Source organism: Astatotilapia calliptera, chromosome 5 (assembly GCF_900246225.1).
Source record: "Astatotilapia calliptera chromosome 5, fAstCal1.2, whole genome shotgun sequence".
Lineage (NCBI taxonomy): Eukaryota > Metazoa > Chordata > Actinopteri > Cichliformes > Cichlidae > Astatotilapia > Astatotilapia calliptera.
Genome location: NC_039306.1, coordinates 8,808,964 through 8,832,144, shown reverse-complemented (window position 1 = coordinate 8,832,144; position 23,181 = coordinate 8,808,964). Strand labels below are relative to the sequence as shown.

Sequence of the window (23,181 nt, the reverse complement as noted above, 5' to 3'; positions counted from 1 at the left end):
AACAGGCGCTTGTCCGTCCATAGTGTGGTTATATAAAATATATGAGAAAGAGAGAACTTTAAGAAATTAATATAGCCACTACAGTGACCATCAAAACGATGAAAAAAAATATTGCCGTAAACAGTTTATTTTGCGACACCACGAAACAAACGATAGCGTAAAATGAAACGATAGACGTTTTTATATCGTCATCCGATATATATCGTTATATCGAACAGCCCTAAGATTATATTTTATATTTCATTAAATTATTAACTGCATTTACCCCAGACATACATTCTCACCATTGCCATCATCAACAGCTCTGCTGGGCACACTAATCCTAATTAACAGTAGGCGGTGATTCTGATGACCCAGTCCAGTTATCTAAATGTACCTACTGAGAAGCAAAGAGCATAATTACGCTAACCCCGACTATAATCGCACTTTCTTGATGAGAAAAATGGGATAATCATCTCTCTTACAGCACGCTTTCAGGCACAGGGGGAACACAGTAAATGACTTAAGTGTGAATAGTGTGATTTAACAAATGAACAAAATTACACTATTTTGGAAGCCAAATCTTTGAGCCTTGAGTTTGAGAGAATATTTCAGAGCAACTTGCAGGAGACAAACTGACAGCGCTTCTAGCCATGCAGCTGGGGAGAACTGATCAATAGCAACAAAAATATTCTGCTACCTGCACCTCAAAATACATCTAGTGAACAGTGTTTGTTTGCATAAACAACTCTCCTCCACAGTGCATTAAAATAGCTTTGCTTTATTGGATTTCACCCGCGGCTCTCACAATCTGAAATCAATACATCTGCACCATCTAAACATATAAATATAATAGTTAACATGAGAGACAGTGAAAGTATTTCTAAGATGTTTTAACTGCCTTTTTAAAATCTTAACACTGACTAACACACAGTACTAATATTTCCCACTCACAGTAAAGGAAATTCATGCTCACAGGAACCAGCTTGCCTACAAGAATCTAACATCTCCAGGTAGATTTTCCTAACACAATGCAGTGTGTGATGCAGCAGATAATCACTCTTAGAAGTGTAACAGTGTGACAAATGGATGATGTCTGTAGTGGTCTGTCAGGCGTTAGGGGTAGTCTTGCATTAGTATGCACAAGCACCACTTGATTTTCTTTTTAGCGTCGCTGTATTCGCATCACACATTAAAGCAAACACCGATCAGGTCAAATCATTCTGCTTAGCTACTCTTGTACTTGCTATAAAAATAATTCTTTTTCCAACTTATTGGACAGCAACGTCTGATGTATGATGCTCATTAACTTATGACACACAAGACACAAATAAAAATCCCACTGTAAACCTCTCCACATAAATACCACCTACACTAAAGCACAAAGCTCAGAAAGCACCGCTCACACATTGGAGCTTAGCAGAAAGCTGTTCTCATCCCGCTCAGAAAGAAACATATTCACAGAAGAATGGAGGATAAGAAAAGCATCCCAAAGACCCCAAATGCTACAGTCAACATAACACAGGATCGGTGCAACTGTCTCTGAGACACAACTAAACCATAAGCTGTTAATCTAATACAGCACAAAAGAACAAAATGAGACACACAAAGCTTCCTTTCTTGTGTCTATAGATACTGGGTTACTGAGTATGTGTTTCAGTAACCTCACTCAACTGCTCAATTTGAATAAGAAAAATCAAACGTTTTCATGTATTTCTGACACTATGCCGTGTTCATCATTCCCTGAGGATCAGCAGAATGTAACAACATGTTAAAGCATTGGTTGGCAGGAGCAGATGTCCCTGAAAGCTGCAGGCATGGAAAACATTTGGAAGATGAGAAGGAGAAACAATAACTAGCCAGAAGGTAGACAACAGAAAATGGAGCACTGGGAACTAAACAAAGTCTTCACAATGTAATGTTCATATTTGCAGAATGCAGGACCTGAGGGTCTTATGGAGAAAAGATTCAAAAAAAATTAATGTAGCAAATGTTGTACAGATTGCCTTTTTATGTATGTTTTAAAGTGGAAAATTATTATAATTGCTTATATTGTGCACTATATCTATTTATATTCCCACTGATAATATGAATATAATATTCTAATTGCAAATTTAAATAAAACCCGAAGAACTACCAGCAAGTTTCCCGAAACAACATATTATATCCTAAAATGCATTTTACAAACCCTCTTGTGGCCAGTTTCTGATCCAAACCACATGACCATGTTTATTTATAAGTTTGTTTTGCGGCTACATGATATCATAATTATATTCAATCAAAAAATTTGATTTGTTTTTCTGAAGTCAGGAGCTGTCCTGCTATTGAAAAGGTCAGATTTGAAAAAAAAAAATTACATTATAGTTTATTGCTTTTTCTTCTGACTGACAATTTCGAGTCAAATGACATGCTTGCCTGCAGCAGCTGTCACAGCCTCAAGTTGTCACTTTGGACAGACAATCAGGAGACCAGAAAACATTAAAGACATTTTATAGCCATAACTCTGGACTCATCTAGCACCTTCCTGATGTAAATGCTGTCTCATGTAATCTAAATAGAGGCAGGGTTTGGCAATGAGTTTTCTAAGGTAGGAGCTGGAAGCTACAGATGCCAGACCAAAAGGCTGAAAGCAGTTCAGACAGTATGAATTTATAAAAAGAAATGTTGGTAGATGGTAGATTCTATTAGCTGCTGGTATGAGTTACAATTAGGGCATGCCTTCTAAAAAGGACATTATTGCACATTTAATGTAAGTGCACTATTTAAGTTTTCAATCACGCAGCTATTAATGGAGGTCTACTGAATTATTCAAGTGGATTTTTCCAGAAAGACTTGCATAATGTGAAGCAGGTCTGGTTAAAACACCAACATAGTCACTAGTTTATCAATTCAAAGACCTAATACATACACATGGCAATTGTCTCCGATTCTGTTTCATCGTCTAATAACTTAATTTGATGTTTCTTTGCTGTTGTTGTTTTTTATTTCTTTTCTTGTTAATCACAAAAAAAGAATTTAATCTCTGGTTAAATGCATTCACCAAATCAGGTTTTAGGACACCTGGCTGTCAGTGAGACAATCTTTCTCTTGGTTTTCTTGAACTCTTGAACTGAATGTACCTTGTCATGTTAGAAGGGTCTCCTCGCCGGGAGGAGAATAAATTACAAGCAGTGGTACTGACTTGAAGTACTCTGCTGGAGTGAATCAGACGGCAGGTCATTGAGTTCAAGCTGAACATCACTGAGTCCATTATTCACTTTGCAAGTCGTGATAAAGAAATCATGCTCTCACTCTTCAAATCTTCAAACTGTCTTGTAACGGACCATGCACATGGATGTGTAGATGGTGGGCTGATGGTGCGATATCGCGCAGCGTTGGGATGTGGGTAAACATGTTGTATTCATTTGCCTTCAGAGAAGCTCATGAAACCTCTGGCCAGACTATGTATTTCATGTGCAAAAATCCCCTTGCCTGTGTCCTTGGCCTAAGGCTAACCAGGACACAAGATGAACTGGTTGCTCTTTACTCTGCTTCTAACCAAGGGTTATGATTCTCATATGGGATGTGAAAGATCCCGTGTCCAACTGCAGAACCAGCCACCAAATTAGTAAATTCCTGGTTTCCCCGGATAAGGGATGGAAAATCTTGCAGTTATGAATATTTAATTTAGCAGTGCTGTTACACCAATAGCAAATGCAAAATCTGCCATCCAGTCTGTATCAGAGAGCTCAGGGAAATTTTTTTCACCTCACAAAACACCCAAATCTCTGGGTTTTGGTCTTATATTTTAGTCCTCTGCCCAGACTGAGCCATCTGTAGTCTATATCGACATTCTCAGTCACATCCTCAATAAATCTGAAACAAACTATCTGTCATCCAGTGCTCTTTTCTTTCTCTTTATCTTAGTTGCAAGAACAACAACATGGTTAACTTGCACAAAACCTCAAGCAATGCCAGCAATAACCATGGGACTACCAGCATTGATGACAGTCTCATTCTTGTCTCAAAGTCTTTCTTCACGAAGACATAAGGATATAAGAAGACAAGTGGACTGAGTTAAACATCATAGCATTTGTTCAGAGTCAAAGAGGAAAAGAGAACGCATACTCTTCATCTTTCATTTGATGCTCTGGATATTCTGTGATGTCCTTGTTCGATCTTCAAGCATATCAGCACTGCAGAGTCCACAGAAAACACTATGATAAACTTCCACTCAACTTGCTATTCTTGCAATTTCATTGGATATTATGCTATGTTAGTCATAGCTAGACCCCATTCTGACGACTTAATGATGTTTCCTTGTTTTCCCTTTCATTTTCAGCAACTTTCCTCTGTCTGTTTTTTTTCTCTCATATTTTGTGGATCCTTCACCTGGCTCCCAGTTCTGCTCATTCTGCAAACCTACCAGTAATCAGCTCATTAACCTCCCAGCCAGCTCACCTGCCTTCCATCATCTCACAATAATTACAGTATATCTAGCCTGGCTCTCCACCCATCTCTCTCCATATTGTATTTTCTACTTCAGGCCACTCTCAGCCCATTTAAGGAGTTGTCTCTAGTCTAGTGTTTAACCACTCTGCCTAACCATTCTCTCTTGTGCCCTGTCACTTTCCTGTCCATCTCTGCTTTCTCTATTTACCAGCTCCCCACTCTGTAGACTCATTCCCCAGGCAACCCAGCCTTAATCATCTCCCTCATCATCTAAAGTTAAGACTTCTAATTTGCAAAATCTCTTGTTTCTGTCCTGTGTTTGGATTGCAGCAGAAACAAGCTGCACTATTCCAACTACAGATGTGTGAAGTTTAGTAAAGATGCTTTGCTGCTTATGCAGCTTATTTAATAATGCTCAGGATGAATTTGATTTGATAAATATTTAAAAAAAAAAAAAATCCTTCTCTATGGTCGCTAAGAATATAGCTGCTATAAAATATAGTAAAAAAAACATAAATCCATGTTTGTTCAGTCTTTAGTGTGAGTTCACATATTTCACAAGTAACTAACCTACAATCACTTGTGTCAATCAATGCATAATATTGCTGCATTAAGCGCACAAGAAAAGAGAGTTAACTCTCCAGTCTTGCTTTAAACTTATCCAAATGTTATTAAAGTTTGAAGCTGTTTCATTACTGACTTGCCATTGACCTAACAGGCCAATCAAAGATAGCCTGAGGGCTGGATGTGGCCTGTGGGCTGAACAATACCCTGGCCACGATAAAGGTCTACCTGCTGCCGTGAGACTACAGTGCAGACAACCCAAACCCACCATTAACGTAATTGTGTTTTCATCCCCTCTTTGCTCTCCAGTGAGCAGCAGGCCAGCGTTGCTTATCTTGCTGACATTTCACAACAGCCTTGTCTCTGCATAGGTGTGTGTGTGTGTGTGTGTGGTGAGAGAGAAAGCAGGGTTCTGCATGAAGTCTGACAGTTCCTTGAGACACAAATGCAGTCTTACTACTGCCACTTTGCGAGTTCTGTAAGTAGCTTACAAAAAGAAAGCTGTATATACAAACACTAATTAACAAACAAATCACACTATATCCCCGCTGAATACAGAATGTGAATATGACTCTTTATTATCCTGTTAGCAATTGCAACCTTGCTGCTTGTCTTGTTAAACCAGATTTCCCACGTGGGCTCTTTATTTGTGGATAGAGACGCTTGTGTCCCTGCATAATTTAATTATGTGATTTGGAAGTACAAATCTTCTGGTCATTTGAGTTTGCTTTTCCTAATCTTTCACAAAAGGCAAGCTTCATCTTTTTACTTTTTCCTAACACTAAATGCATTGGTTTGATTATGCATATCAAAGCATATGACATGCATATCAAAAACATTGTCTTTTCCTACGGTTTCAAGATTAACATGGTCTAAACTGTGCATTTTTGTGCAAGTGAAATAGTAACACAAGATACTGAGAAGTTAGAAATGTATGTAGCGATTGCCTGAGATGAAGGAAAACAGGTCATCACAGTCGTGGGTTCTGACTCATGTCTCCTGAAGGCTTGTAAGCAATTCACTGAAGTCCAGGCTTTCCAAACCCAAAATGTATCTCATTACGTCATCATAATGCTGCATCCCCACGCTGGTCTGGCCCTGGCCTGGATGTCGCATCCATTCTGTCATTTCATTATTTCTGACAAGCTGGGGTTTCAAAAAAAAAAAGATGGGTTGGATTTATACCACTGGCTTTCCCTTCTGTTCATTAATCACTGCACCATGGAGGCTTTGGCCCAGCTTCCACCAGCTCTGAAATCACTTTGTCACAGAATTAGGGTTGAAGTCTTTTCTTACAACAGAATGACATCATTTTAGTTGTTGCTTGCCTTTGCTTTGGGGGAAACAATAAGTTCAGTGTCTGGCTATGACACTAAGTATTCCCATAAACTGTATATAAAAAATCAGATGAGGCTTACAAGTCAGAACCTGGCAACCAACAAGCTGATTCAAGAGCTGTGTATATGGCTAATCTCTGCACAGACAGGCAGACCAGCTGCACTGCCCACTTACCTGCTGTTGCTTTGCTACTTACTACAAACGCACGGTCAGGCCATATTAAACAACATTGGAGGTTCTAAACAGTCAGAAGGCAAAATGCTCCAAAGGTTTGAAGACATGACTTCATGACAGCCCAGAACACAATGACACAATTTCTAGACATTTTTTGAAACATCAAGAAAGTGGAAGAAGGGACGGTGAAGTTCAAATACAGACACCAAACACACCTGTGCTCTCTGATGGCTAAAACATGTCCGAGTGGTGAATACCATGTCTTTAGTTACAATTTTTCTCCTTTTGGTGAGTGATAAAACTATTTCTACCCATTCTTTTTCTTTTCCCCAGCAAAGGTGTGTTAAGATTAATCACCTGAAAGCAAAAGTACAGCCTAATTGATCAATCACCTACTAATCTGAATCAGACAGACCCTGACATAGCTCATCTTGTTGTCTTTACTAGATGGCCGCTTAAAACAATTATTCATTAAAGAAGTGGCCCTTTCTGTTTGATGTTGTGCCGCTGCTCTTTTTCCCTGAACCATGACAAGAATAATATTATTTTTGATAAAAATGTTAATTTCTTCTGACATTAACATCCCCTGTTAAAGGCAAGGTGGAGTGCTGCTTCTATAACTTGTTATGTATTACAAGGCGCTTTCAGAATAAAAGAAAATAATTCTACTTTTATTACCTTTTCCTGCACCTTTAGAGTTTTCTTTGTCAACACTTTAGTGGTGCCATAGTGTAGTAGTTTACACAGTCACCTAACAACGTCACAACTCCAGCATAAAAAAAAAAAGGCGGCCAAATCAAATATGTGGCACTACGTGCTGTGGTGACCTCTTGTGAGTAAGGCGGCAGCTGAAATTGACTTTCTTTCATTCTTTGTTTCTTTTATTTACTTATCTTTGTGTGATTTTGTTCCAAGTGTTCCATTTGGCACATGTAAAATGTATGAACTGCTTATTACAGCCAAGGGGTCCATTTCTGAACGTATGTGAAAAACATTGCTTGGAGAGTGAGGGGTGGTTTTGATGCTCTGCAGTGAGTTTTCGTCTGCTGATTTGTTTCATTTTTGCTTCACTTTCTGGTGTGTATTTAAAAAAAAAACAAACAAACACACATTTGGAATAGCTTGCATAACTGATGCAGCAAAATTATGACTGATCTATTCAGGAAGTTCACTTTTTAATTGAAGAGCTTTTTTAACTGGCTTTATTTGCTGTATTATGAAGTCAAGAGGGTTAATATTTGCATGTTTTCTCTGCATTATAAATATATGCAATAATATATTGTTATACGTATTTTTTTTTCCTTGGTGTGTGTGTGTGTGTGTGTGTGTGTGTGTGGAGCTGAAGGTGAATGTCACGTCACACCAGAGGTGACAGACCCGAGGTTTGTGTGCTGTTTGTGTCCTGAGTAATGGGAAGGTTCGTGCCACCAACGATGGCCGTCAACCCCTCAGAGCACGATGACTCTTATCACTAAACTCGTTTCTGCTTCCTGACCTTTCAACAGTCAACCGCTAACCTTTCTCAACCCCCACAGAACCCCAGCAAAAGAAACCATTTCTTCTTTGCATATGAGGTATGCTGCAGAGAATTGAAGAACAGAAATCTGCCAGATCGATGGAAAAACTAAGGATAAAGGAGCGGATCAATCACTGTTAAATCAAGAATGTCTAGCTGTTGAAAATTACCACCAGACTCTCTTCAGCTCTAAAAGATTTCCATCATATTTCTGTTATTTGGGTTTCGTCACTCAAGCATGTATTGTTTGCTTCTTCAGCATCACCCCGGAGCATCAAAGGCCTGTGTATTCAATGTATAGCTTTGATACCACCTCGGTACTACAATGACAAGTGTTTAACTAGCTGGGGGAAATGCCATCAAAACCAATACTGCTATAACAAGTAATGAAAATGTGATGACATTTGTTTGTTGTCATGATGACAACATGGTAAACAAAGTGGAATATTTAGCTCTTTCAAAACCAGATATTTTTCTTAGGAGTTGGCAAATAATAGCCTGAAACACAATTCCAAGTGTCGCTTCATGTCCACCTCAATTACTTTAAGGTCAAAACATATCACTCCATTGTTGACAGCTTTTTGTATTTCCCTCAGGTTACAACAACCATCTTAAAATTGTGTTTTTACTTACTTTTACTTCCCTTGTTGCTGTCATGAAGAAACTGACTTCAGATTGTTTAAGTGTATTAAGACAATCATCATTTGATGTAATCAAAGTTGCAAAAATGCTATTGATATTACTACTACTCCTACTACTACTACTACTACTACTACTACTAATAATAATAATAATAATAATAATAATAATAATAATAATAATAGGTTTTTATGGTATTAAAAAAAATAAAAAATGAAGTAATTAATTTTTAAAAAATCCCAGGTTATTTCTGAAACAACTCCAGCCGAGACTGCATTTTTGCAGTTTTCACAAATATAGATGACAAGGAATGTGTCATCCTCCACCGCAGCACAAACCCCAGTCTGCAAATGCTTGTGTTGTTTTATAGTTCCAAAATATAGAGACCAAAATGGCAGTTTGAAGATAAATATTGTGCAGCAGCAAACTTCAGAGAATAAAGTCCCTCTGTTTGTGCTCTAGTTCAAGATTCTCAGTCTTATGTTTTGGTAGCCGGTCCAGTCATGCATGTGGGTTCCATTTATGCAAAGACAACAGTTAAAAATATCATAAAGAGAAATTTTCAGACAAGTACTGTATAATTTGTATAATTATGTGCAATATCGTCAGCTCAGTGGAGAGTCTCTAGTGCATGTTTGCTGGTATCCTCTGCTCTTCATTTAATATTGCCTCTTGACAAGCCTTTATTCAATCTGCAGGTATTAAAAATGTACAGACAAGAAACAATTATATTTTAAATAAAGACAAATATTTAAGTTGGAACAATAACTCCAATATTTCCAATATTCTCCATCTACACTTGACATGATCACATGACAGCTGTCCTAATCCACCAGTTGATGTGTGTACATGTGCGGGTCATTATAATAGCTTCTACTCAAAAATATGCTGACTTTATGGCCCAGCTAGTCTTTTCTTCCCAGGAAGGTGAAACACCAATACCAGGAAATGGTTGCCAAAGTTGAAAATTAATAAATTTTTTTGATCATTTATTTTCCTGGCATCGAAAAGGTGCCGCTCTTGGCAGCAAAAATTTCCTCCTCAGTTGCCATATCACAATGGTGAGCGCAGGAACACCAGAGTGCCAGCTTTTAAAACTAGATGACGTTCAGCTGTTCTCACTTTTCAAGCCGCTGGGCTTCCAGAGCATGAGCATCATTAACATGTTTGAGAAAACCAGCACACATGGATTAATACTCAGGTCGATCATGGCACAAAGCAAATTGCAGTTATTTAAACGGGGGTTCCAGGCAGCTAAATTCTGTTTGCTTTTCCTGTAAAGTTATCATATCCCATAAAGTAACTAAAGCTACATTAATGGGAAATATGAAAGCATAAAACACATTTTCTATCGGATGAGATGTGCATATAGATGACCTCAGCAGGTTAAATGGACTCCACTTCTTGGCTATTTTATTAATGAATTGCTGCTGCTCCTATTCCGCTGGTGCCTAGCACTGCTCCTCTAAAGCTCTAAACACACCATCTGACATCATTTAAAATCTGGCTCTCTCTCAGTGCATCAGGGCTGATGCTTCTCAGGAGGACAGAGAGGGGGATGACTTGGCTGCCTGTAATTCAGGATGAAACTCATTCTCAGTAATTTTCCAGCAGAGAATGTAAAACCACAGGGTTTTGTTGTGCTTGCAGAAAAATGTGAAAGTGTGATAACATATTCTATAATGACAAAAGTGTAAGTGGAGGACGTTTTGATAACATCATCAGCCTCTGCAGGGGTGCGGCTGACACCTGGATGCTATTGGAAGAACAGCGGCAAAGGCAATCAAAGAACAAATCAGTGGCTGAAGGAAAAGCGAGCCCTCCCAGATGCTTATCTCAGACTGGTCTTTGAGGAAGTGCAAAGTTGACTGGTTGGTATCCATTACATGTGCAGACAAGAGGTGAATGATCAGAGTCCTACAGCACTTCTAGCTGGTTATAAAGCAGCAACATGAAATGGGATCTGTGATAGCAATAAGGAATACTAAACAAGATTCCTATTATAACATCCCACAAAAACTATATTTTACAGTTCTAGAATCAAAAGAGTACAAGGAGTTTCTTGACCAGGTAAATATGGACTGTACTGCTAAGCATTAAGGTTTTATCAACAATGGCATAAGTTAACTATGTGAAAAATAACTATACAAATGTTACTATATCAGACTTCCACGTGAAAATGAGAGCAAATCAAGTTATTAGCTTTAGAGAAGCGGCTGTCTGTGGTTTGTGATGACACTGAACTTGAGTCTTTGACAGAGCTCCACAGATAGCTAATATACCAGCGTCACACTCAGACACCTCATTAAGGTCAATTACATGTAGGTGTCTGTAATTATGGAGAATAGAGGGCATTTTTTAGAGGCTCTCTCAGCTTTAGATATTCTCTTCATTTGCCTTGATTCATACTGGCATGAAACTATTCTGCTTATGAGGAAAATTTTAAAAACACCCAGTAAATTTTGGAGTGGAACAGAATCACCTCGTTTAAAAATACGTGATTAGCAGAGGACGCATTCTCTGAGTGCCCTTACAGCTCAGTCACAGCTTCAGTCATTTTGTTTTGTAACTCTGCAGTTTCAGAAAGTGTTGCTCTCATCTACCTGCTTTCCCAACCAGTAGTGTCACCTGACACTGTTCCTCTTTCCACTCACCTTTCTACTCAGCTAAAAATCCTGCAGTCTACACAAAGGTTATATATTTGGTTTTTCCACTAGTTCAGCATATAGTCTCCTATACAGTGAATCAGCTAATTTCAGGTGCTATAAATGTTATCCACTACATGCTGCTCTAAACAAAGGCACATTACACACCAAAAAGTAGGGCAGAGAAGTTGCACACTACAGACATCAAACAAGACTTCTTGCACTTACATAGAGCTCTTGTCACTCTTCTACCAGCTTGAGAAATGTGAACAGATTTGTATTTTTATTCTAATGTTGTGGAACGAGATATCATCTATAGCACTTGATTATCCAAAAAATGATGGCACAAAGCGAGTATGCAAGTAGAGTCTTAAATGTAACAAGGGTTTCCTAGGGGGGTCCAGTTCAATTCAATTCAGTTTCATTTATCTAGTGCCAAATCACAATCGCAATCTCCTCAAGGTGCTTCAAGGTATGTAGCAAACATTATATTGACACATTTACACAGACCAATAACCATGTTACAATAATGTGTCTACTATTTTGGATGCGTGACAATGTGCCATCAAGTGAATAACACTCCAATCACAGAGGCTTAGAGACTGGTCAGTGGCCATCTGGCAACCACCTGTTGCTAGGGAAAAGCATATATTCTGTCTTTGTGATTGATTTGGTTGCCAGCATACTGCTGCAATTGAATGGATGGGATGAACTTGTCAACAAAAAGTAGTGAAACTGTGAGAAGTGTGACACGAAGCAACAATAGAGAAGTTTTCCCTTCAAAGTTTCAGCGCAGTGCCGCAGCCAACATGTTTCTTTTACTTTGAAGGTGAATCTTTTCCATTGTCAGTTTGTGTCACACGCTTTCACGTGTTATTACTGCTAAGGTGGTAATTAGCGAGTTGAGACAAACGTGAAAAACTACACCCAACCACATTATGTGATATACATACTTTAAAAAATGAGTGTTATACTGTATGGAAAATAACCTTTGTTCTGTGAATTGGTTTCAGGAGTGGGTAAGACTGAAATTTTGTTCCATTAGGAAGACCAAGCTAAATACAGTCTTGAGGCAGTTTTATAAATCCATTCGGAAAAGCAGCAACTGCTGCTTTGGGCTTTAAGTTTGGTCATTGAGTTGTTATTACTTGTTGAAGATTCAAGGAATTTTGCTCACAACCTGGAATTCTAATCTTCTAATGTTTTCAAAGAGGTTAGAAAGGCTGAAAAGAATAAAGCAAATATACCACCTTGAAATATTTTCCAACAACTAGTCTAGGTGAAATCTAAACAGTTCACTGCAATAGTATTTGATATTCAGATGTACTGTACTTTGGATACAGGAGAGGGATGAGCATCTTAAACTTGACTCATTCATCCTGAAACGTCACAAGAATAAAGCTTTTTCATTAAATGAATTATGACAAACTAGGGGCACTGTGTTTAAGAAACAACAAATTTACACCTGGTGCAAAAGTCCTCTTGCAGCCCAGCAGACTAAATGCTATGACAGTTACTGCTCCCATGGAAGTAAAGCCCAGAGCCACAGATGTTACTCGGGATACAGAAAGAGGTAGGGACACACAAGGCTTACAACTAACAGAGCCTGAGAGCTACTGGTGTTCAGAAACTGTGACGCAGCACTCGAGGCAAGGAAGTTCAAGGCAGTGAGTGGACATTAGTGAGATGGTTTTTTTGCTGGGAATTCTGATTATTATTTTAATGGGTTATTTGCAGAATATAAGAAAATTAATTGTATTCCAAAGCTTATTTGTCTTTCTCGTCTGTAAGCCCACTAAAAGAAATTTCTGCAGACGAAGAGGAGAAAATGAATGAACAACATTGTACACACAAAAAAATGTCAGTCAACATGATAGAAAGCAGTTGGGCAGCAATGTGTAGACATACACCACAGACAGTGTAAATAACTAACTTGTGATTATTAATGAGTTTCATGTTTTAGTTAATAATATTAAAAACTAGAGATTGAGCACCAAAAGGAATCGTGAAATTGTTTAGGTTACATTTACACTAAGGAAAATGAACTGATGACCAGGTGTTATCAACTTGCAACATCCATCCCTTTTCCAGTGGTTTCAGGTCTGAGACCACTAACCAATCAGGTGCCATCTTCAAACCAACAAAACAGCCATAAAATAGGGATAAAAGAGCAACAATACAGAGTCAACTTTGTATAACTTTTTAGTTTAAATGGGTCAAGTTGGCAGTTACATTCAATATGTTTGCGATAATACCGCGATTAATTGTGATAAATCACAAATCCGTTGTCGTCTGTTGCCAGCCAAGAGTGGACTCGCAGAATCTGCAATGGTTGCGACTTTCTCAACCACAGACTGGGTCAGATCTAAAGTGATCTAAAATACTCATGAGAACTGAGACTTGGGTGGAGCACAGGATTCATCCGGAGAGTTACTTTGTTACAAACTATTCTACTGTATAAACCTGAAGTCTGTAATAATAATAATAATAATGGATTGCATTTATATAGCGCTTTTCGAAACCCTCAAAGCGCTTTTACAATTCCACTATTCATTCACTCTCACACACTGGTGGAGGCAAGCTACAGTTGTAGCCACAGCTGCCCTGGGGCAGACTGACAGAAGCGAGGCTGCCATATCACGCCATCGACCCCTCTGACCATCACCAGTAGGTGGCAGGTGAAGTGTCTTGCCCAAGGACACAACGACCGAAACTGTCCTAGCCGGGGCTCAAACCGGCAACCTTCCGATTACAAGACGAACTGCCAACTCTTGAGCCACGATCGCCCTTGTGTGTGTGTAACAGATGACGTGTACGATGTGTAGACGAAGACAAAGCAGTATTAACAGATAATGTCAGATCCAAAGCCATCTGTGTGTTAATGAATCGTGTGAAACTGAATTGGAGTTATGCACCAGGGCTGCTGTCCCACTTTGTGAAGTCTGAAGCTCTTGCAATAAAAAAAAAATCTTTGCAGAAATGTTATGCACACAGTTTGTTGGTTTTGCTGTGATGGGCCAATAGAGAGGAGAGACAGAGAGAGCGAGAGCAGCCAGCCTCGTGAGTGAAAAGATCTTGACCTGATTGTCATTCACTGCATCATCAACAGTTACAACTTGCAGTCCATGATGCTGAAAATACATTACAGAGCAGAGTCATTTTTGCATATTTTAATTCTGGTAATTCTAAATCATTTGTATTGTAGCATTTGACTGCATGTGTCTAAAGGGGAAAGCATGAGACTGGGAACACTAAGCGTATGAATTCAAGTAATGCTAACATCTTATAAAACAAAGGTAGAAACATGAATGTTGTTCTGTGTTTGCACACTGCTGAGAAAAGAGGGAAGGGGGTGTAGAAATGAGACTAAAAGTGTGAAACACTGGAAAATAAGGCTACGTTCACACTGCAGGTCTTAATGCTCAATTCAGATTTTTTGATCAAATCCGATTTTTTTGTCTGCTTGTTCACACTACAAATAAAATGTGACAGCAAACGCGCTCTAATGTGAACCCTCAAAGCGGCCCGCATGCGCAAAAGAAGACGTCACACAACGCGCTCTGTTTAGACCCAGACCAAACAGTATTGTTTGACTGATGGCCTTAATATAAAGACTTGTTTCGGACTTTACGTTTCCCAATTTGCTTTAAGTTATAAAGTTATTTTGTTATTTACATATGGCCTAATAATTGTCCTTATTGCTGTTTTAGAGAGGAGCGGTGCTTCAAAGGATAGTTGCAGATTTCTGTCAAAATCTGCAGATTATACAGGACAAATAAAATGTTCACGTTTCTCCAATGTTGTCTTCCCAACAGTTTCACTGACATCTACACTGGATGGCCCGAAAGCGTTCGCGATGTCTTCTCCGGCGCTGATAATTGCCGTCTGTCTTGTGTCAGAGACGTAAAAGACGGATTTAATGCAACATGACCAGTCTATCAGCAGTCGCTTTCTAAAACATCAGATATGTATCGGATTCAGTACCACATACGAAAATGACCCAGATCGTATTTGAAAATATCAGATTTATGCCGTTCACACTGTCATACCATGATCAGATATGGGTCGCATAGGGTCAAAAAAGTCGGATTTGATGCGCTTTCGCCTGCAGTGTGAACGTAGCCTAAGATGCACCTTGCATCAGGATTCCCCTGCTCCCTCTTTCATTTCAGTGCTCCGATAAGTTCAGCTCAGTCCTGCTCCGTTTCAAAAAACACCAGTGTTATTGCAGAGTAGATTTGTAGGGCTCCAAATATTCAGTAAACAGTGACAGTACAAAGAGTGACAGTACACTGTTTACTCAGGGCAAAAGTGTTGGCACAGAGCTCACAGCTTTGAGCCATCCACGGGTGCCAATTATGCACCTCTTCGGATAACACCCCCCCCCTCAAATCAAGCAAGTAAAAAACTCCTAGCAGCAAACTCACACACATACCAGGTGCAAAATAAGACATGCTTTTCTGCATTCAGTTTAACACAATTTGCTGTAAATTGCTAGTTAGAAACCTCAGGAACTTGGCTTTGTGTTTTCTTATCTGATATAGCAGGTATTTCTGCAGGGTACCAGTTTACACATTTACTTAACAACTGCAAGGATGGTGGTTCGAACTGGTTAAAACTAGCTGGGGACACAAATCCCCTGGGGGGTTGTGTGGAAATCTGCCGAATCATACATGAGGACCTACCCACTGCGGCAATCCCCTTGTGACAAAGGAACAGCCAAAAGTAGTTTTTACCACATTATGGACCTGATGAGTTGTGGTCATTGGCATAGACTGACTGACTGATTGCAGCATGTTGGCAATCTGTCTGCATTTAATTCTTCGTCTAACCTTCACCAGTCTGAGAGTAGTTGCAGTCAGATGGGGTGACTTTTTTTGGAGGTAGCCTGAGTTTGAGGATTCTGCACGCTCAACCTCTAAGTGATCACAACTTTTGCTATCAGCCCTAGAGAGACAGCAATTACTTGCCAGTTAAGGATTTTCCTGATCACACTAGTGTGACCGAGTCCTTACTGAGGTCACACAATGAGAGGGATGAGGGTCATAACATTTTATCCAATACCAAGTCTTTTTTTTTTGTACAATCAGAGTCACCCCCTGCTGGCCATTAAAGAATGCAAGTTTAAAGCATTTCCTTCAATTTTTCAAATTCAGGAGTTACCTCCATCTTTTATACATTTCACATCATACATAAAGTATCCAACAAGCTAGTGTTCAAGAAAATGTTTGCTTAGTAACAATACAGTCATAGTCCAGTTTTGTACTGGCAAATAAATGAGACAAACTAGCTATATTATTGCTGGTGCTTAAAGTTTTTATCTAATTAATGCTGTTGATAAAATAGCACAACCTAATGTGTGATAAAGTCATTATAGTAAATATGAGCACAGCTGTGATACGGGCATAAACCACAGTTCCACAACAGCCCTTAATCTAGGATTAAATCTAGCTCAAAGGGTAGCCTGATGTTAGCTTTTTGCTCCCTTATGTAGCTTGTGTCTTTGAAGAGACATGAAATGGATTTTTCACATATAAATTGTTGATTTTTCTTTACCTTGCAACAAAAAAAAAAAAAAGTGGCATAGACTAGCAAGCTTTTAGTACCGTGTTCTCAGTCAAGATTCCACCGTCTGTGCCTCTTCAGTACAGCGGGAGCTTGTTCCAGGGATCAGTGGGATAACTTCAACGGCATTTTGTCTTGCTATTGTTCACTATATGTTCACTATATGTTCATCTTCCTGCAAAAATGGATGCAGAGATGATGGTCTTACCGAAATGCAAAAACAAACTAAGCACGCCATGCTTGTACTTACCATGTCATGTAATGTCACTTGACACATTTACAATTCATAGTACTGCGGCTTTACCTCCGAGCCATAATTCTTTCCCCCCTCCCATTCCACTTGTCTTTCATCTATGGTTTATAGGCTTTACATACTTAAATTTTCCTTTCATCTTCCGATACTTTGAGGAAATCAGTGTCAGCCGACAGAATGAGGGATACTGTGAGATTCATCTGATTCAGTGTAGCATGAATCAACCTGAGATTCAAATTGACACTTGTGTATCTGCAGAAATGCACATGAGCATGTGTGCGCAAGCGTGTGTCTGGATGTGTGATTGGAGGTAGGTCATTTCTTGGTCATAAAAACAGACTCTTGTTCAAAGACAGTTACAGCATCTGACAGGCTGTGTCTAACATGATAATGTGTTTAATGCCCCCGATACATGTGGCAAACTACATATATTTTCAAGGAACAACACTCAGCACTTTGAATGCATCAAACAAACAAAAAAATTAACTAACGCTTTATCTCTTTCATTCCGTCTCATTTTTGAGATGTAATATAAAAAAATAAAGTGTCTCTAGTTTTAAGCTATTTTTCTCATGTCACAGAAATCATTGAACAGTCACAAAGACAGACAAAGACTTGTCTTCATCGTCATCAGAAATGCTTTCACCATTAAAATTTATTCAGGTTTCTCACAAATATGGGAAAAATATAAAGCGGTGTCTCTCGAAAGCTTTGATTTTGATCTAATTCTTAGCTCTATGTTATAAGGGGAAGGGAACTAAGCCATACCTGCAAGCGATTCTTTTTGTTCTTTAGCCCAAATCTCACTCCTGCCTTTCCAACAGGTTGAAAATTTAATGTGTTTTTAGGCATCCTGGAATGTAACCAATGTGCACTCCACTGTGTAGAGAAGGAGAATGTAACCCAGTTTATTTTCTGTAGCTGTAATTTATATATTTATGCTAAGTGCCTCACACGCAGGCTGCCGATAGATGCTACAATTTACCAATGTTCCCTAAACACCTTACAATTAGGCTGTTGCTAGAAGGTATTTATTTTGGATGAGCATATAGAAACAGTCAGCCAAATGGTGAAGCTTCATCAGGCAGTGAGCAACACAGGAACAGACATCTGTTTTTAGAGGGGTGGCAGGAAACAAAATAAATACTTAAAGTCACTGAGACTGAAGATTTTGTTTGTGCATTGGTGCTTTGGATTAGGTGATTCGAGTGTGATTATATAGCTTCCACACTCTGGCACGTCTTGCATTTGGGATCGCTTGTGAATAATGCAGGAACCCCTCCAGCCGGTCTATAACACCCAGCACCCTTCCCACCCTATTCATTAAAATCAGACCAGCAGTGCGTCAGTCATGGTCTCGCAGAGTCTTAAAATTGGATCTTTATTAATTGCATCCTTAACCTGCTGGTCTGTGTGATTTTTAAACAACAGAGCACTGCCACTGTCAGAGAATGGTGTGTTGTTAGTCCAATAGCTCTGCAGGTTTTCTACTTTAATAGAACAATATACACAGCAGCAGAGCCTTTAGCATATATGTACTGTTTACTGTTAATATGTACTGTAATATCTTTCTGAATTTGCTTAATCCTGAAATATTAGTAATGGTCTTTATTGAAATAAATGGCATCTTGCTTAATTGCAGTGTAAGCAAGTGCATGGAGTTCTGGGTTATTCAAAGAATATTTAAATAAGATAAAGTCGTGTAAAAGTAATTTTCCTGGGTTGCAATTCAGTCTGCTTGCAGTTTAAATGTGTAGACATATCTCCGTATTTAAAACTGCAAGTGAACGTATCTGAACAACATGGTAAAGGTTTGACGATAATAGCAGGGAAATGCCTGCCGAGTAAAAGCTTTTCAGAATTATTGAAAACACTATCAGAGCCACTTAAGTAAAAACCATGTCAATAGAGGGGGTTTTCAGTGCAACATTGAAGTGGAAGAACAAAAGAGAGACTAAAGAAAAGGAAGGCAGAATTATGTCTGATAAAGACTTTTGTTTTTCACAAAAGAAAAAACGCCTCGCTTTGAAATTGTACAACTTTTGGTTTTGTTTACCCAGTAAATGCCAATGAAAAAAGGACTAAAATTAAGTGTTTCAAGTCTGCCTGCACAGATTATGTATAGTTTTTAATCAATACGTTTAGGCCAAAAGAGTGAAGGGGGGTAGAAATATTCCAGATATATCTGAGGTGCTCTAATTATTAGAAGATTGATTATTATCATTATTTTTATGTGAATGTTGTCTAACACAAGCCTCAGACTAACCCTCACATCCAAAAAAGATCATCTTTAAACCTCAACCACTTGTGGAAATTGTCATCTGACTAAGGGAAAAGTGGCTTTGATTCTCCAAGGGTTTCCAACACTAATCAATCCACTCTGCTGATTGCATCACTCAGTGCAAAGATGGTTCATTGCACCTGTCATCATTACTTGTATTTACTTTCAGCTTCACCATCTGGGTATAAGATTATTTTAAATGTGTTTCTATAATAAAACACAACTCCCAACATCAACCAAGCAGCAGCAAACCTTTTAATTCACAGTGGTTTGAGGACTTATTAAACATTTATGATACATCACAGGGGTGAAAATCTATTCTACAACAAACAAACAAACCACATTGTTTAATAGCTATGAACATGTAAGTTAGTTTAGCATATATGCTAATATAGAAACATTTTGGACAATGCATTTTACTATTTGCATATCAGAAAGGTGTCTGGAAGTGGCGAAAGCAAAGGCTCAGCTATAAATGCAACAATTTCAGTACAGCCCAAGCTGTACTGCTAATTGTGTTTACTGCTTTTTTTATTTCCTATCTACATATCAACTGATTATCAAACTGAATTAAAGCTGGGGTGTAACGGAAAGAAAGTTAGAAGTTCTGCACATAGGTTATTAACATTTTAAAATAAAGGACTATGTATTTGTTCCCTTTTTTGGAACATTAAAAGTGAAAACTTTAATAGAATAGGACATAAGATGATTTACATTATTATGTCAAAACACAATTAATGGAAATGCAGTTTAACATGGAAAAATGCACCAAACTTCCTCATTTATAGTAGGGCTGCCACAAACGATTATTTTGATAGTCGACTAGTCACCGATTATTTATGCGATTAGTCGACTAATCAGACTGGACGTAAAACTACAGCTTATTGCACCAGCAGCATCTGCTCTTATATAACTATCATTAGCTTACAGCTTTAAGCTTTTAAGGTGCTAACTAAAAATAAAGACAAGATGATAGTTTATTCAATTTTAATGAAATTTGCAGATTGTTTTGGTAAAGTTTAATAAACTCCTCCAGCATCTCACACTTCTGATAATCAGCTGTCTGCTTGACGTTTATTCAGCTGTGTAAAAACTATAACTTTAATCTCAGCCAAACCGATTTACTCAGGAACAAATAAAATACTAAAAAAAAAAAAGCCAAACAACAACATTTTTAATTTATCTAAGTGACTCATATATATTTAACCTGAGTCGCGAAAGACGGCGGTGGGTTTGAAAACAATTTGCCGGGAGTCCAGTGTTCTCACGGCGCTAGTGACCTAGCCCCCGGCTAGCTATCGAGCTAGTGGGTAACAGACGTCTCCGAAAACGTCGGAGCGCTTTTGAAAATATGTGGTGTCCTGATAAACTGAGCCGATATTTGAGGTTTACACAGCTACATTCTCGCCTGAAAATATGTTAAACGTTTATTTTGTGCCCCAGAAAGAATAATAAGAGTAATATTAAAACTAACTAGCTACCGCCATTGTTGGAAACTAAGCTGGGCCGCGCTATGAATTCTGGGACACAGCTGCTTCTTCTTCTTCTTCTTTGGGGTTTAACGGCAGCTGGCATCCTTGTACATGCAGTGCTGCCATCTTCTGTTTCAGTCCGTTATTACACTCTTAAATCCTGCTATTATTCCTGTGTCTTTTGCGATCTTACAAAGCTTCAAACGACACGTCGACTATTAAATCAGTCGTCGACGATTTTGATAGTCGACGTAATCGTGACTAGTCGACAAATCGTGGCAGCCCTAATTTATAGCCCTGCTCTGACAAAAAAAGAACATGCACAATACCCCCACAGCTATTCTTCATTTCTGGACAGAATAATCCAATTTTTTTATGCTTTTCACCTCTTTGAATGAAGGACAAAGAACTTCATTGAGCATTAACTGAGTAAAACAAAGCAAAAGTTAAGCAAAAAACACCCATTTAATGAGCTTTCTCTATTACATAATCTATAAAAATCAACATCAGTTATTTGCTCCTTAAAATCATTACGTGAGTTTACATTCAGAATGCAATCAGGTTAGGTATGAATATATGATAGTGGCCAGCTGGGCATCCAGGATACCCAATACTGAGGTTCCATCACAGGCAGGTCATTGTTAAGACGCAGACCCATATCGGCCAGATGGACTGTGGAAGTAGTTCCAGTAATGCTGAACCAACGGAATCAATTCTCCTTCATGCTGTCAGCTTGCACAAGCTGCTACTAGAAACCTACTAAATTTCTAGCCTAATGCTGTTGACAGATGAAAATATGAAGTGGAGTCCTGAGGTGAGAAAGTATTGGTTGTTATGTTTTTATGTGCCAGTGCAGTCAAATATCTAAATGAAATAACCGATTTCCATCACATTACTTCACCACAGAAGCTCCCCAGCACTCCAACAGCCTTTTAGCAGCTGGTTAATCCCTTGTTCAGATGCCCAGTATGATGACAGAACTGTGCAGTTTCCCTAAAAATTCAGTAAGGTTCCTCAAATACTTTCTAAACAGAATCACCGTTTCTGTAATCAGCAGACTGTTCCATAATCAAACCACCAGCAGTGATAATTATCTAAACAAAAACACAAATAAAAATATGGAAAAATATATCGATCATTTCCAAGCTTTCTTTTCTCGTGCTGAAAACTACTATAAAAATGTAAAAGAACATAAAGTTGGGGCGTTCAGTAGGCTAGTAAGCAAAAGCTTTAGAGCATTAAAATCAATTGCATTCCCATGCAAATTCCCATGTTTAATCAAGCTGCTTGGAAATGGAGATTTTCAATTTACTGCCGAAGCCTGAATTGATTGCACATCAAATGTTTAATTAAGCCTGCACGAACTGACAGAAACTAACACTAGTGTCTAAAGTCGAGCGATCAATAAGCATAAGCTGCGATTTGCAGCACTGTTGATGCAGTTTCATGTGTATCACCCTTTGTCAGGTGCGCATACAGTACTCTGCACGCATTTAAATGACTACAACACAAAACAAATAATTTTTTTTTAAAAATAGTCTAAACTAGACTTTTAATCGGGTGTCGATGGCGCAGAACAACGCGACAACACAAACAATCGATCAGCCAATGCAACAAGAATCAATTGTGCTGCTCCGAAAAGTTGTAGCCGCTCTCTTACCTTCACAGAGAATTATAAGGCGGCCGTCTTTACGCGCTTCCTCACTTCTGAGGTGGAAAAGGTCGGTCAGTGCTGAAATTCTGCAGAAGCGAATCGAGCAATTTCTTACTAAAGCACGGGTGTGGACGCGGTTTTAAAAAGCTGTCCCTGTTCCGCTGCCAGAGAAAGGAGGCGGCGCAGAGAAGTGCACGGATTCTCTCAGACCCTCATCTGATGCTCAAGTCTCTATTTTCCTTCCTTTCAAATCGCACATGCTGTCATTGTCACGTGACCATTCCCCGTTCGCTAATACGCTCCCTTCTACTCCTCCGTCCATGCACACTGGATAATGGTTCGGCGTACTATGCAGTCTTTAACAGCTGGGGAGAACACACATTTGCCCTATATGCACTATTATGTATTCTTTGCATGTGATTAGCGTCTGTGAATGCAGCGCAAGCAAAACCGCAAAAGAACAGAAGTAAAAGTAATTAAATGGTTAAGTAATTAATCACACCATTCATTAGATACTCACCTAAAGAGTAATACTGTTCAAATTGTCTCCTGAGAAGCAGTGTCTTTACTTAAAAACTGAGAGAAAACTAAATCACAGACAGCTCATTTCCTTCAAAATGCTTAATGGAACCATTTTCCTTCTCCACTAAAACCACTTTTGAGCCTCATC

General features: G+C 38.8%; 1 protein-coding gene across 1 annotated transcript in view; it reads right to left on the bottom strand.

Annotated features, from left to right (window-relative positions):
- Positions 1-22,832, bottom strand: part of rap1gapb (RAP1 GTPase activating protein b) — a 107,602-nt gene extending 84,770 nt beyond the window's left edge. Inside the window, exon 1 of the mRNA XM_026167059.1 lies at positions 22,518-22,832. The gene's annotated coding sequence lies outside the window, so the exon portion shown is untranslated. The remainder of the gene's footprint in view (positions 1-22,517) is intronic.
- Positions 22,833-23,181: the final 349 nt, after the last annotated feature.